The sequence below is a fragment of the Arachis hypogaea genome, chromosome 2 (assembly GCF_003086295.3).
Source record: "Arachis hypogaea cultivar Tifrunner chromosome 2, arahy.Tifrunner.gnm2.J5K5, whole genome shotgun sequence".
In the NCBI taxonomy this organism is placed as follows: Eukaryota; Viridiplantae; Streptophyta; class Magnoliopsida; order Fabales; family Fabaceae; genus Arachis; species Arachis hypogaea.
The window spans coordinates 46,795,107-46,811,508 of record NC_092037.1 but is presented as its reverse complement, the minus strand read 5'-3'; positions in this window follow the sequence as shown (position 1 = coordinate 46,811,508).

The following is a 16,402-nucleotide window of genomic DNA, read 5'->3' as shown; positions in this document are numbered from 1 at the left end:
GGTTCGAATTATTAGATGAGTAGAAGAGAAATGTTAGTAAATAAATAAAATAAATAGAAAGAGATGAGAGAGAGAGTATTCGAATTTTAAGAAGAGGCAAAAGAAAAATATTTTTATTTTTATTTAATTAATTAATTTAGTTTCGAAATTTTGAAAAAAAATACACAAAAATTAAAAACTAAAACAATTAGTTAATTAAAAAGTTTTTGAAAAGGTGGTTAGTAATTTTCGAAAATTAGAAGTGGAAAAGTAGTTAGATGGTTTTGAAAAAGATAAGAAATAGTAAACTTTTTTTAAAAAAAATTAAAACAAATAAGTCAAGTAGTTAGTTGAAAAAGATTTGAAAATAAATTTTGAAAAGATAAGAAGTTAGAAAAAGATTTTGAAATTGAAATTTTAAAAAGATATGATTGAAATTTATTTTGAAAAAGAATTGAAAAAGAAATTAAAAGATTTGATTTTTAAAATTAAAGTTGATGACTTGACTAACAAGAAATTTAAAAGATATGATTCTAGAATTCAAAGATTGAACCTTTCTTAACAAGAAAGTGACAAACTTGAAATTTTTGAATCAAAACATTAATTGTTAGCAAGGATTTTCGAAAATATGAAATAAAATTAAGAAAAAGATTTTTGAAAAATTAGTTTTAAAATTTTCGAAAACATTAAAAGAAAAATGAAAAAGATTTTGAAAAATTTTAAGAATGAAATTCGAAAATCATAAAAAAATGAAAAAGAATTGATTTTGAAAAAGATTTGAAAAGATAAAGTATTTAAATTGAAATTTTGATTTGACTAACAAGAAACAACTAAATTTTAAAATTTTTGACCAAGTCAACTCAAAATTTCGAAAATTATGAGAAGAATAAGGAAAATATATTTTTTTTACTTTTGAATTTTTAATGAGGAAAGAGAAAAACAACAAAATGAAGCAAAACATAAAAATTTAAGATCAAAACAAATAATGCATGCAAGAACACTTTGAATGTCAAGATGAACATCAAGAACACTTTGAAGATCATGATGAACATCAAGAGCATATTTTTGAACATTTTTAAGAAAAGAAAGACATGCAAGACACCAAACTTAAAAACATTTGTACTAGGGACACTAACAATTCGAAAATGCACAAGAAAAACAAGAAAAGACACAAAACAAGAAAAGTTAAAGATCAAACAAGAAAAATCATCAAGAACAACTTGAAGATCAAAGAAGAACACAATGCATGAATTTTTGAAAATCTAAGAAAAATTAAAAACATGCAGTTGACACCAAACTTAAAATTTGACACTAGACTCAAACAAGAAACACAAATTTTTTTTGGTTTTATGATTTTATTAAATTTTTTTTGTATTAAATTTTTTAAGAAAAAAAGACTTTTTGAAAAGAAAATAAAGGCTGAAACAAGAAAGCAGGTTACCTAATCTAAGCAACAAGATGAACCGTCAGTTGTCCAAACTCGAACAATCTCCGGCAACGGCGCCAAAAACGTGCTGCACGAAATTGTGATCACACTTTTCACAACTCCGCACAACTAACCAGCAAGTGCACTGGGTCGTCCAAGTAATACCTTACGTGAGTAAGGGTCGATCCCACGGAGATTGTCGGCTTGAAGCAAGCTATGGTCATCTTGTAAATCTCAGTCAGGCGGATTCAAATGGTTATAAGGTTTTGATAATTAACAGATAAATAAAACATAAAATAAAATAGAGATACTTATGTAATTCATTGGTGGGAATTTCAGATAAGCGTTTGGAGATGCTTTGTTGCTTCTAAACCTCTGATTCCCTATTGCTTCCATCCAATCATGCGCAGTCCCTTCCATGGCAAGCTGTAAGTTGGTGGATCACTGTCGTCAATGGCTACCATCCGTCCTCTTAGTGAAAATGGTCTGGCTACGGTTCTCACCGCAGGGCTAATCATCTGTCGGTTCTCACTTGTGTCGGAATAAGATCCATTGATCCTTTTGCGCACTGTCACTGTGCCCGACAGTTGCGAGTTTGAAGCTCGTCACAGTCATCCCCTCCCAGATCCTACTCGAAATACTACAGACAAGGTGTAGACTTTTTGCATCTCAGGAATACTGCCAATTGTTTCTAGCCTATACCACGAAAGTTCTAATCTCACTGATTTGAATGCTCTGTTGTCAGGAGATGCTATTCAAACGCATGGATCAGAGACCCAAGAGAATATACTCTAGCTGGCGTCCAATGACTACGTTGAACATCATGTAGATCGCTTGTGGTTGTCAGGCACGCGGATCTTGGCTAAGCGAGTATTTAAAATAGTGGGTGATTGTCACGGGTAACCCCTTCAGTCTGACTTAACTGAATTAAGTACGAGAGTATATCTTGGAGAAGAAGTAGGCGTGAATTGAAAGAAAAACAATAGTACTTGCATTAATTCATGAGGAACAGCAGAGCTCCTCACCTTAATCTATGAGGTGTAGAAACTCCACCGTTGAAAATACATAAGAACAAAATGGTCTAGGCATGGCCGAATGGCCAGCCTCCAAAAAGGGTTCGAAGAACTCCCAAAAGGTCAAAGACACGAATACAATAGTAAAAAGTGCTATTTATACTAAACTAGTAAACTAGGTTTACAGGAAATGAGTAGATAGTGCAGAAATCCACTCTCGGGGCCCACTTGGTATGTGTTTGGGCTGAGCCTTGAAGCTTTCACGTGCATAGGCCATTCTTGGAGTTTAACTCCAGCTTTGGTGCCAGTTCCGGCGTTTTACGCCAGAAAAAGGTCTCTAGTGGGCGTTTGGACGTTAGTTTGGGCCATCAAATCTCGGGCAAAGTATGGATTATTATACATTGCTGGAAAGCCCAAGATGTCTACTTTCCAACGCAATTAAGAGCGCGCCAATTTGGCTTCTTTAGCTCCAGAAAATCCACTTCGAGTGCAGGAAGGTCAGAATCCAACAACATCTGCAGTCCTTTCTCAGCCTCTGAATCAGATTTTTGCTCAGGTCCCACAATTTCAGCCAGAAAATACCTGAAATCATAAAAAAACACACAAACTCATAGTAAAGTCTAGAAATGTAAATTTTGCATAAAAACTAATAAAAATATACTAAAAAGTAACTAAAACATACTAAAAACCACCTAAAAACAATTCCAAAAAGCGTATAAATTATCCGCTCATCACCAGCCTTCCTCTCTTTCTTGGGCGTTGAATGCCCAGCTTTCCCCTTGTCTAGCATTCAACGCCAGCAAGGGGTTATCCCCATTCCCCAGGGTGTTTTGTGTTCAATTTTGATCATCTCTGTTTCTACTCTAAGGACTACACATGATCTCAAACATTAAAAAGCAAAAGGAAACTCTGAAAATTAACAAGAAATGAACTGAAAATGAATCTGAATGAGAATAAATAAAAGGACTAAAATAGTAATACAATACTTATGGTTATGTTGCCTCCCAACAAGTGCTTCTTTACCGTCGTTAGCTTGACCTTACTGTTGTCATGTTAGCAACAGTGTAGAGCTCTCTTACTCCAGATTGTCCTCTAGATAATGCTTGACTCTCTGTCCATTTCTCCTTCTTCCTTCTCTTTCTTTTCCCCTTGCTCCTTCCCCTTTTCACAAAACCACTGGTGCCAGCACCAATTTCTGCCGACACCGCCTCACTTGGCCGACCATCACTGCCATGGCTACACCCTTGCCTTTCCCTACCTCTCTCTATTTTTACATTGCTCTACTTTAAGTTTGTTTAGTTCCAATTTTTGTTAGTTTAATTTCATGTTGTTAATTAATTAGTTTTCATTAGTTAGATTAGTTAAATTTTATGCTTTAGTTGATTTAGGTGGTTAGGTAGGTTGAACATGTAAGGTTTTAGGTTTGTTTATTTTTCAGCTAAGTGTGTTTGGTTTGGATTATTCTGTGTTTATTGGTATCATGATGGTTTTACCGTTTTCTTGATTGAATTGTGAATTTGTTGATTCACTCAATTGCATTTGTTTGTTTGATTCCGATGAATTGATAACTAATTCGATGTTAGGTTCATATGGGAAATATTGTTTGATTGAGTGAAATGTTATATTCTTGTGTGATTGCTGTTGAATTTTTGTGCAACTATTCAAAATGTGTTGAGCTCATTTAGATTTACTATTTATTACTGATTGTTGACATTTTCTGGTATTTTGTTTCACTGAGTTGCATGTGTGTTAATTAGTAATGCAAGGTATTATTGACGAATTTCTATGTCAATAAGGCCTAACATTCCAATGATTTTCGAGGAAACTTTGCCTCAAATGCAGTAAGGCACTTTACTACCACTTTTGGTTAATACCTTATAGTTATTTGCTTGTTTTCATTTTGATTTATTCATATGCATTGAATGGCTTGAATTGATTTTAAAATTGACCAAAATTTGGATGTTTTTCATGATTGAAGTTTCTTCTACCTATATTCACAAGGTTAAAGTATTTTAGCCTATGTAACTAGTTTCATTCAATTTCATCATGCTTAACTGATTTAAGTTACATGGAGCATGAATTTTTCGTTTCTTATTTCAATCTTGTGAATTTAGTATTGGAAGGCATTTTGATGTTTGAAGTGATATGCTTACTTCGTTCAACATTATTCTTGATTATTTCATCACCACTTGATATGCTTATCCTTTAATGTTGTGCTCAACCTTAATTATTGAATATGTTCTCTACACGTACCTTTAAATCACTCATTTTATCATAAACACATATGGTGTGAAGTTGAATGTGTCCTTTCTTGTTTTACACCCTTTGAAAACTTTTCTACGCTAAGGACCTTGCTTGCTATCTACATAACATTTGACTTTTGTTTCTCACTAATAATTTTCTTTCTCAGCTAACTCTCTTTTCTTTTTCTTCGTGCATATCAACAATGTTTTCTTACCTTCTTTTTGATAAACAGGAAAGTTAACTAATTTCGCTTGATTTTGATTGATTGGAATGAAATTTTTGTTTACCATTGTTTTGACTTTCACATATAATTCCAATCAATTATACTTTCTCAGTTCACTTCACCATTATGCTGTTATTTTTCTTAGTTCCTTACTTTTTGCATGCATGTTATATCATTTTGCTTCATGTGTCTTTAGAATACATTTCATATACCTATTTTTTTACCCTTTTTAGGATGACTGACAGGAAAGGAAAAGGTAAAGCAAAGACCACTAGTTCAAGTAAGAGGAAAAGGACTCAATAGACAGCTGAAATAGTGGATGAGGCACTCTCTGAGAGACAGATCAGTGAGAGAGACAGAGTTAATTAGAGCACACCTCCCACTGATCCGTATAAGTTCACTAACCTTTACTCGGAGCTGATGTTCCCAGCTTTTTAGAGTTGGAACCTACACGTGGAAAGGAAACTTCAGATCCCCACAAAGTTGCAAAAGTTTACTGAGGATAGAATTGAACAGCGGGGATGGATGTTCCTAGATAGGGAACTTGTGACTATGACTGCGTCGTGGGTCCGTGAATTTTATGCAAATTACTACACGGGGGCCCTTGATGCAGTTCACGTACGGGGCATGAAGATCTCAGTTACTTAGGAGGTGATAGAGCATACCCTCCAATTTTTGCCTAGACCAATGGAAAAGATGCTTTTAAAGAGGTAGAGGGTGAGAGGAAGATGATGACGTTTGACTGGGATTAGGTGATGGCAGTTATTGCTAGACCAGGGAGTTCATGGATCTATGGAGCAGACAAGATGGCTCCCAGGGCTATCTCAGTCCACGTTCTGACCATTGAGGCTCAGATTTGGTAGCAGATCTTTGCCAAATACATGATGCCAAGCACCCACGAGACCAACATTATTGCTTACATGGCGGTCTTGATTTGGTGTGTCTTGGAAGGTAAGCAGCTGTACCTTCTAAGGCTCATCAGAAAGCATATGAGGTGGTCTCACCACATTGGCAACCTGGCCTATATCATATCATATGTTATTTTTCAGATGCAGGTCGTAACACACCTCGGTGAGTTTGTGGGATGGTGACAGATGCGGAGGATCGTTTTTATCCTTGTATTTTGTTCATTTTGATGTAGTATCTCTCACTTTTGTATTTTCTATCTTGTTGACTAAGAGGCTTACTTTAAGAGTTAGGAGGTTGCTATTTTATTTCAAAAATAAACTCTGTTGTATTCTGTGAGCTAGCTAGCCTAAACTCCGCAGGCTTTGTCTTGTACTTTTTTGTTTACTATATATATATATATATATATATATATATATATATATATATATATATATATATATATATATATATATATATATACTCTTGTTTATCTTGTATCTATGATTTTTTTCTTATCTTTACGCTTTAGTTATCGTGTGAACGTTTTGCGCTTTTGTATCTCTGTTTTTTAGCTTATTTCTTCATTGAGCTTCTAGTATTATTACTTCCTTCCATATATATTGTTGTATAAGCTTAGAACTGTCGTGACACTCCATTATCCTTTGTTTTACGGCAAGAGATAAGGCTTAGGGTGACAGGGTGTTACAAGTTTTCTACGTCATGCTGGATTTTATTGAAACTGATTTTGATGAGTGAAAGCTAATCAAACCATAATTAATATTTAAGAATTATGTGGCTCAAAACTATGTACTAGGCTCAATCTCTTTATCATAATAGATTGTTTAGGGAATTGAAAGTTTGTTAAGACTCAGAGAAATTGAATTTTTAAGAAATTGAGATTTGATTAAATATGGTTTGCCATAGAAACATCTTTACATGATCAAGATAGGGAGTGAGAAGCATTTGTTCTGAAGTTTCAACATCTCTGAAACCTTAACGTTCTAATCTCATTACTTTTTCTACTCAATTACTGCTTCCTTTATTGACATTGCTATTTTTTTATTCAAAGTATTTCAACTCAAGATTTTTATTGTCTGATGATGAGTAGATATTTTATACGCTTTTTGCCATCATTTTCATATAGTTTTTAGTATGTTTTTTAACTTTTATTAAGTTTTCAAAGGTTTTAGTGAAAAATTCACATTTTTTTATTCTAATTTTAGTTTGTGTGTTTTTATGCAATTTTAGGTATTTTTTTGGTTAAAATTGAGGAGTTGGAGCAAAAGTCTTATTCAAAGGCAGAGAAAGCACTGCAGATGTTGTCAGGATCCGACTTCCTTGCGCTCGAAAGAGCTTTTCGGGAGCTACAAACATCCAAATGGAGTGATCGGAATGGTTATGGAAAGCTAACATCCAGGGCTTTCCATCAATGTATAATAGTCCATACTTTGCTTCAGAATTGGATGCCCAAAGCTGGCGTTCAACGCCAGCTTCCAACTATATTCTGGCGTCCAACGCCCAAAGGAGAAGGGACCATCATCCAACGCCCAAAAAGGACCCCCTAGCCAATGTTCAATGCCCTAGAGACCTCCAAGCACGTGGATCTCAATCAAGCTCAGCCCAAACACTCACCAGGTGGGCCCCGAAAGTTGATTTTAGCACTAAAACATTGTTTTACCCTTCTTAATGTAATCCTTAGTCATTAGTTTAGTATTTATTTGAGAACTTTTACACTTTTCAAAAATCTTTTTGACACTTTACACGTTTATGATTGTATTTTCTATCAGTATGAGTTTCTAAACCTCCTAGGTTTAGGGGAGGAGCTCTGCTGAGTTTTATGGATTAATAAACTACTACTGTTCTATCTTAATACGTGTTTGATTCTCTATTCTAAGATGTATATTCGTTCTTCATCATTATGAATGCGTTAAACCAGCACAAAGTTATCTCATTCTACATGGGTTTAGAGTAAGTTCTTCATCGGACAATTATGAACCACTAGCTTGATTATACATCTCCTAGACAGCTAATCTATGACTTCGTTGGGGATTTCTCGAGACACCAGTTCAGTCGAGATACGGGGAGATTAGAGTCTTTGTGGTAAAGGCTAGAACCAACGGCACAATATTCCCTGATCCAGAAGATTTGACCTTGCCTGTGGCATTTTGAGTAGGATCACTAAGGAGAATGAACTACAGGAGCTTCATCCTCAATCAAACTGGATCCGCACTAACCTTGGGGTTCAGATCTGGAGGAGCATTGGCGATCTCTTAAGAAGGACATTTATCACATACAGCCTGCCATAGAAGAAATCATAAATAGTTGGAATAGACAGTAAGACCAGAATAATCCAGAAGAACAAAGCATCTCCAAGCCTTAACCATCTTCTTATCATTTTATTCACCATCAATTGAGTAACATTTTATTTATTTTACTTTTATGCGTTTTAAACAAACAAAAAACTTTTCTATCCGCCTGACTAAGATCTACAAGATAACCATAGCTTGCTTCAAATCACAATCCTCGTGGGATCGGCCCTGAGTCACTCAGGTATTACTTGGACGACCCTGTGCACTTACTTGTTCGAGTTTGGACAACTAACGGATTATCTTGTTGCTTATATTAGGTATTGTCTTTAATTTTTGTTTGAGTCTTTTATTTTCTTCTTTTTTTGAAAAATCAAAAAAAAATTCAAAAACTTTTTCTTTTCTTCAATCTTTATCTTTTGTTTGAGTCTTTGTTCTTGTTCTTCTTTGAGTCTTTTTTCTAAAAATTTTCAAAAATAGTGTCTTTTGTTTGAATATTTTGTCAATCTTTAAGTTTGGTGTCTTCTTGTGTCTTTTCTTTTAAAATTTTCAAAATTGGTGTCTTTGGTTTTCAAAATTTTTAAGTTTGGTGTCCTTTGCATGTTCTTTATTTTCTCTGAATTCTTTAAGTTTTGTTCTTGGTGTTCTTCTTGATCTTCAAAGAGTTCTTATTTTTCTTCTTGTTTTGATTTTAAAATTTTTAAGTTTGGTGTCTCTTTGTGTTTTTCTTTGCAATTTTTGAATTCTAGGTGTCTTAGACAAAAAAATTTTAAATTTTGTGTCTTTTTGTTGTTTTTCTCTTTTCTCATTAAATTCAAAAATAAAAAAATTAATATATTTTCTTATCTTGCGTTAATTTTCGAAAATCAACAAAAAAAAATTTCAAATTTTAATTTCAAAATCCTTATCTTATATTATCTTAGTTTTAAATTTCAAATTCAAATCTTTTCCAAAAATCATATCTTTTTCAAATTACTATCTTATCTTTTTATCTTTCTTTAAAATTCAAAAATCTTATCTTTTTCTCAAATTCAAATTTTAAAATTTAAAATTTAAATTTTCAAATTTTAAAATCAAATCTTTTTCAAAAATCAAATTTCAAATCTTATCTTTCAAATTTTAAATCAAATCTTTTCCAAATCTTTTCAATTTCTTATCTTATCTTTTCTAATTTTAAATTTTAAATTCAAATCTTTTCCAATCTTCTATTTTATCTTGTTTTCAAATATTTCTTAATTAGTTAGTTGTTTTTTCTTTCTTCTTTTTCAAAACTTCCTAACTAATTCTTCTCTCTTCTAATTTTTGAAAAGATCTTCTCTCATTCTCTCTCTTCTTTTTCAAAAATTCATTAATTAATTTTCAAATCTTTTTAGTTAATTAGTTTTACTTTCAAATTTAATAAATAAATAAAAATAAAAACAAAAATATTTTTTCTTTTTGCTTCTTAATTTTCGAATCCTTCTTCTCTTTTATTCGAATTCTTCTTCTCTCTTCTCTATCTTCATTCTTCTTTTCTTTCTCCTTCACATCGCATAGGGAAGTCCTCTGTTCTTGAACATAGAGCTCCCATTTTTCTTCTTTCTTATTTTCTTTTTCTTGATTATGAGCAGGAACAGAGATAAAGAACCTCTCTTTAATCCTGACCTTGAACCTGAGAGAACTCTAAGGAGGCATTTACAACAAGTTAAAGCACAACACTCCGGAAGAAACCTCTCAAAAAATTTCGAACAAGAAGCTTAAGGCATGGCAAACAATGCTAATAATGGAGGAAATGCAAGAAAGGTTCTTGGTGACTACACCATACCGACCTCTGATTTCTATGAAAGAAGTATCTCGTTACCTTCCATTAGAGCTAAAAACTTTGAGCTTAAGCCTCAGCTAGTCTCTCTTCTGCAACAGAATTGCAAGTTCCATGGACTTCCACTAGAAGATCCACACCAATTCCTGTCGGAATTCTTGCAAATATGTGAAATTGTTAAGACCAATGGAGTGGATCATGAAGTCTACAGACTTATGCTCTTTCCCTTTGCTGTTAAAGACAGAGCTAAAATATGGTTGGATTCTCAACGTAAAGAAAGCTTAGACTCTTGGGTAAAGTTGGTCAATGCTTTCTTGGCCAAATTCTTTCCTCCTCAAAAGATGAGCAAAATCAGAGTGGAAGTTCAAACCTTCAGACAAAGAGAAGGTGAATCCTTCTATGAAGCTTGGAAAAGATACAAGCAACTGATAAGGAGATGTCCTTTTGACATGCTCTCAGAATGGTCTATCCTAGGCATCTTCTATGATGGCTATTCTGATATGTCCAAAATATCATTGGACAGTTTTGCTGGTGGATCACTCAACTTGAGGAAAATGCCTGAAGAGGCAAGAGAACTGATTGAGATGGTTGCAAACAACCAATTCATGTACACCTATAAGAGAAACCCTGTGAATAATGGGGTCCCTCAAAAGAAAAGAGTTCTTGAAGTTGACACTCTGAATACCATATTAGCTCAGAACAAGATCTTGACCCAACAGGTCAATATGATCTCTCAGTATTTGATTGGAATACAAGCTGCATCTGGCAACACTCAAGAAGCTTCCTCTAAAGGAAAAGCTTATGATCCTGACCAACCCACCATGGAAGAGGTGAATTACATGGGAGAATCCTATGGAAACACCTACAATCCCTCATGGAGGAATCATCCTAACCTTTCAAGGAAGGATCAATAGAAGCCTCAGCAAGGCTTCAACACTAATCAAGGTGGAAGAACCCAGAATAGGTTTAACAATAGACCACCATTCCCATATTCTCAAGGGAATATGGAGACTCCTAAGCAAAGCCTTTCTGACTTAGTCATTCTAGTCTCTAACCTCTCTAAGACCACTCAAAGTTTCATGACTGAAACAAAGTCTTCCATTAGAAATTTGGAGGTACAAGTGGGTCAACTAAGTAAGAGAATCCCTGAGACTCCTCCTGACACTTTTCCTTGTAACACTGAGGTAAACCCATGAGAAGAGTGCAAGGCCATCACCATTGAGGATGAGGCCTAACCTAGAGGAACTTAGATGGCATTTAAGCCAGTGAGGAAGGCCTCACTGGGCGTTCAACGCCTAAGCTGGCACAGAAGCTAGCATTGAACGCCATTGAGGAATACCTCACTGGGCTTTCAACGCCCAAATTTTCATGGAATCTGGCATTGAACGCTAGGAAGGAGGTCCTTCTTGGGCATTCAACGCCCAACTTTGCAAAGGAACTGGTGTTAAACGCCAGTGAAGGGATGCATGATGGGCGTTCAACGCCTAAAGAACCACCAGAACTGGCATTGAATGCCAGTAATGGCATCCCTACTGAGTGTTCAACACCCACTGAAGTCCCTATCCAAGAATTAAAGGAAGCCAAGGCTCATGTAGAGACCATAGAGGTTCTCTTGTATGCACTTCTGTAATGCATAAGTTTTGATGAATACTCATCCTCTGATGAGGATGAGGACACTAGGAAAGAGCAAATTGCTTGGTACCTAGGAGCTCTTATGAAGCTAAATACCAAGCTATTTGGCACAAAATCTTTGGAGGAAGAACCTCCAGTGCTTACTAAAGAACTCAATGCTTTGGTACAGCAGAAGCTACCTCAAAAGCTTTCGGATCTCGAACGCTTCCTATTTTCTTGCACCATAGGCACTCTGACCTTTGAAAAGGCTCTATATGACCTAGGGTCAAGCATAAATCTTATGCCATTCTCTGTAATGGATAAGTTGGAAATCTTTGAGGTACAGGCTACAAATATCTTACTAGAGATGGCAGGCAAGTCAATGAAGAAATCATATGGCTTAGTATAGGATGTATTGGTAAAGGTTAATGACCTGTACATCTCTGCAAACTTCATAATCTTAGATACTGAGGAAGATGAGGATGAATCCATAATCCTTGGAAGACCTTTCCTAGCCACTGTTAATGCTATCATTGATGTAGCTAAGGGAGAACTGATTCTACAACTAGTTGAGGATCACATTTTATTCAAGATGCGTCACTCCAACTCTCCCTGTGAAAAAAGAGAGATAACTGTACAACATATAGTGTTCCAACCATCTCTTTCAGTGTAGAGCTTTACTAAGCCCCCAAACATCAATTCTAAGTTTGGTGTTGGGCAGCCATCAACAAGCACTGAGAATAAAGGTACTAAGAAGAAAGTACCTAAAGGCTGGAGGGACAAGAAAGTCCCCACTAAAGGCCTCTCACTTGGCATGAGAGTTCTCTTCACCAAGAAGCCATTCATGCCACATACAATGAGTCGTTTCCTGTCTTTAGAGCATGTGGAGCTCATTCATGAGAAGACAGGAAGAAAGTTCATTGTAAGGGGCAAAATTTTGAGCCCATATCCATCTCTGTAAGGAGCTAACCGTCAAGCTAGTGACGTTAAAGAAACGCTTGTTGGGAGGCAACCCAAACATAGTTATTGTTTATGTTTTTCTTTGAATTTATTCTCTTTAAGTTATTTCTTGAGGTTCATGGTCATGTGCAGTAGTCAGAACAGAGACAAAAAGGTTCAGCAAAGAAAATAGAACACTCTGGATAGAGTGTCTTGTTGGTGTTGAACGCCAACCAGGGAGCACTGGATAGGCGTTCAATGCCCAAATTGGTAGTCTTGCTAGCGTTGAACGCCAGCCAGAGGCAGAGCCAAGGCGTTCAATGCCCCAAATGGCAGCAAAGCTAGCGTTGAATGCCACCCAAGAGCACAGTGCTAAACTTTCAACACCTATGCAGAGGTCAGGGAATCTGAATTCTCTAGCCTCTCAAGACCAGTGGGTCCAACTAGGGGTGGGCATGGTTTGGATTTTTAAAAATCCAAACTGGATCCACTTCAAAACCAATTTTGTGGTTCATGAAACCAAACCGAAATTGCATGGAAGAGAGACACCAATTTTGAACCGGTTTGAAAAAAATCGGCTTTAGAATTTAAATCCAGTTTTGTTTACAAACCGGTTTAAATCCGATTTTTTAATATCCAAAACTAAAATTCGGTTTTTTTTTAAATCCAATTTTAAAACCAGATTTTTTGACCAAAAATCCAGTTTTAAAACTAGTTTTTAAAAATCCAATTTCCAAAAAAAATCCACTTTTAAAACTAGTTTTTAGAAATTCAATTTTCAAACCACAATTTTTTTAAAAGTAAAATTAATACTAAAGTCATTTTAAAGTGTATAGGTTCATTACAACTAGAATTTGTTTCTTTATAAATCTAATGACAATAGCTAATCTATATAACGTTTAATCATTCTCAAAACATCACAAGGATACCACCAAAAACTCTCTCTAAAACAACAACCACAAAATATCAAAAGCTGCCAAGTTGCCAACAAAATCATCAAACAACCACAACCTTTAAGGAAAATATATATACAAATAACAAAATATATCTTTGTCATTTTGAGACAAATCTTTAAATGAAAGTATTAAACCAAATGTGAATACTAAGCATACTTAGTCAACATCAAGATTCTCAATTGATGCCGCCATAGAACAAGTACCATCATTAGAGAAAAATATATCTGCCAAGAGAATCAAATTAATTATCAAGTCTATATTCAACAACTTTTAATTGGTAACTAATACCTAAATTCTAAAATAGCAAGACGACAAAAACAAAAATAAAATGAGAAGAAATATAAAAAAATTCTATACCTTGATCAACTTGTTGAAGAACTTCACCATCATCATCTAAAGCAGAGAAAAAATCTTCCTTAAGCTAATCTCCTATTCAAACTACGGCCTCTACCATTCTAGGTGTTAAAAAACTACGATATGGATCGAGGACTCTTCCTCTAGTACTAAATGCAGACTTCGAAGCTACAGTAGGAACAGGTATAGCCAATACCTCACGAGCCGTATTTCCAAGAATTGGAAATCGGGTTGAGTTGACCTTCCACCAATTTAGGATATCGAACTTATAAGAGTATGGCTCGCATTCTTCTTGTAAATATCTATCTAGTTCAGATGTATTTGTTCTACGACCTATTGCTTGCAGAAAAAGCCCATGCCATGAATATTGGTATTAATGTTGTTGGCTTGAACATCTTACGTATCAGCTTCACTTGCTTTCTCAGAACTTTGGTATTGTTGATAAAGTAACTTTATGCACCTGGACAACTTTGACTTTAGTTTGCACCATTTTTCTTCTCCAAATAAGTAATCCAAGAAATAATTGACATACTCAATCTTTTGCATTGGATTAAGTACGATAACAATCAATAACAACATATTCATCGAATCAGGACTGCCCTAATACTTCTCATACTTAACCCTAATCCTTTCCGCCATTGACATAGTACTAAAATGAACAGAATCACAAGAATGACGAATAAATCATCCAATTGCAAATACGTCCTTCATATATATATATCACTGGTAACATATAAGGTACCAGAAATACGTATAGTGACATCACTGAACACTCGCAAAAATGGTACAATGGACTTAGAATACTCCCAGTCTTAATCAGAAGGAATACCTCTCCCTTTTCCTCCATTCATCTTTCCTATATAGGTATTATCTTTCAAATCAAGCAACTCAAATGCTTTGTGATGCTTTAAAGCTACCTCTAACATTTGATAAGTAGAGTTCCACCTAGTCTCAACATCCATGCAAGGCAAGCCTTTATATTGGATTTTTTCTAGTTCAACACACTTTTGAAACATACTAGCTCTAGATGGAGAAAATCTAACATATTTTTCTGCACTACGAATCCTCCAGACTAATTCATCAATCTCTTTCAGCCCTTCTTTTACAATTAAGTTTATAATATGTGAACAACACCTCATATGAATAAATTCACCATTTAAAATAATGCTATTCCAAGAACTTAATCGTTGCTTTAGATATTTAATTGCAACATTAGACGATGCATTATCAACTGTCACACTAAATACCCGAATCAAATTCCGATTATTTAAACAAGATTCCATTGTTGCTCCTATAACCTCTCCTGAATGACTTGTCACTTGACACTTAATAACTTGTCACTTGACAAAAATTAAGTATTTTTTTATGTAATTTTCAATCCAAATCAACAAAGTGTGCTATCAAACTCATATAAGTAAAATTTTGAATTGAAGTCCAAGTGTCAGTGGTTAGACATACTCTACCACAATTTGCCGAGATAAAATCTTACAACTTCATCTTCTCTTCAGCATAAAGAGCTCCAATGTCACGTGCTAACATAGTCCGTGAAGGAACTTTGAATCTTGCTTGTAGGGCATGCACAAATCTTTGGAATTTCGGGCTCTCAACGAAGCGAAATGGTAGCTCTTCCCCAATAAACATTTTCACAAGTGCCCTTCGAGCTTCCTCTTGGTCAAATTTGGAAGCACTGGGTGAATTTAAAATACCATGCTCATCTATAGTCGGTGTGGTTGTTGTTTTTCTTTTTTTGTTTGAATCATTATTAGGATTTTGCTTGCATCTTCTCAAAAGACCAGCCATTGAGCTGGTTCCGTTCCCATATTGTATTAAGCTACCACAATATTTGCATTTAGCCTTCTTCTCGGTAGCATTCTCTACATCAAAATGATCCCAAATAGCTGACCGATTTTTACGAACACCTTACGGTGGAGAAGATGGTTGAGTGATAGCATACATCCCTATTACTTTAATATTCTCTGCATATAAAACAAGGTGCATAAAAATTTGGTGTCAAATATACTAAAATTAACACAAACTAATCCAAAGAAACAGCAGCCAATGCTACCTAACATATAAGGTATAAAAGATATAAAAAATGGTCACACAGTCACACTAGAGGTAACTAGACAGTACAACCATATTTACAAAATTCTCTTAGCCTTGAAACAGGTTCAGGTACCTAACACGCTACCTTGTCAAATATATGACACATGAGAATTCCAGAGGCATATCAGAGGATTCCGGAACCCCAATAAATTATGAATTAGTACGCGATACGTGAACAAATTTGTGAATACATAAAACTATGACTATAACAAAATCTAAAAGATAGTACTAATTTACATAAAAGCTACCTAAACATATTTATCAATATCTAAACTAGGAAAATGGAATAAAAAATATAAAATAAAAGGCAAGTAGGTTTAGAATTAGAAGGTTGAATCTTATTATCTGATTCTTTGGCTTTTAAAGAAATTATTATACTTCCTTACATTAGTTTCACTAGAAAAAATGATCAAAGAGTATTAGAATCTTGAAGCAAATTCAAACCTTTCAAGCTAACATGATAGCACAATTGCGAATAAAAGGTTTCAGATTTGTGTTGCCACATACAATTCTTGTCCACTTCAATTTCTCAATTGTTGGATCAGGGCAGCAAGTGTAA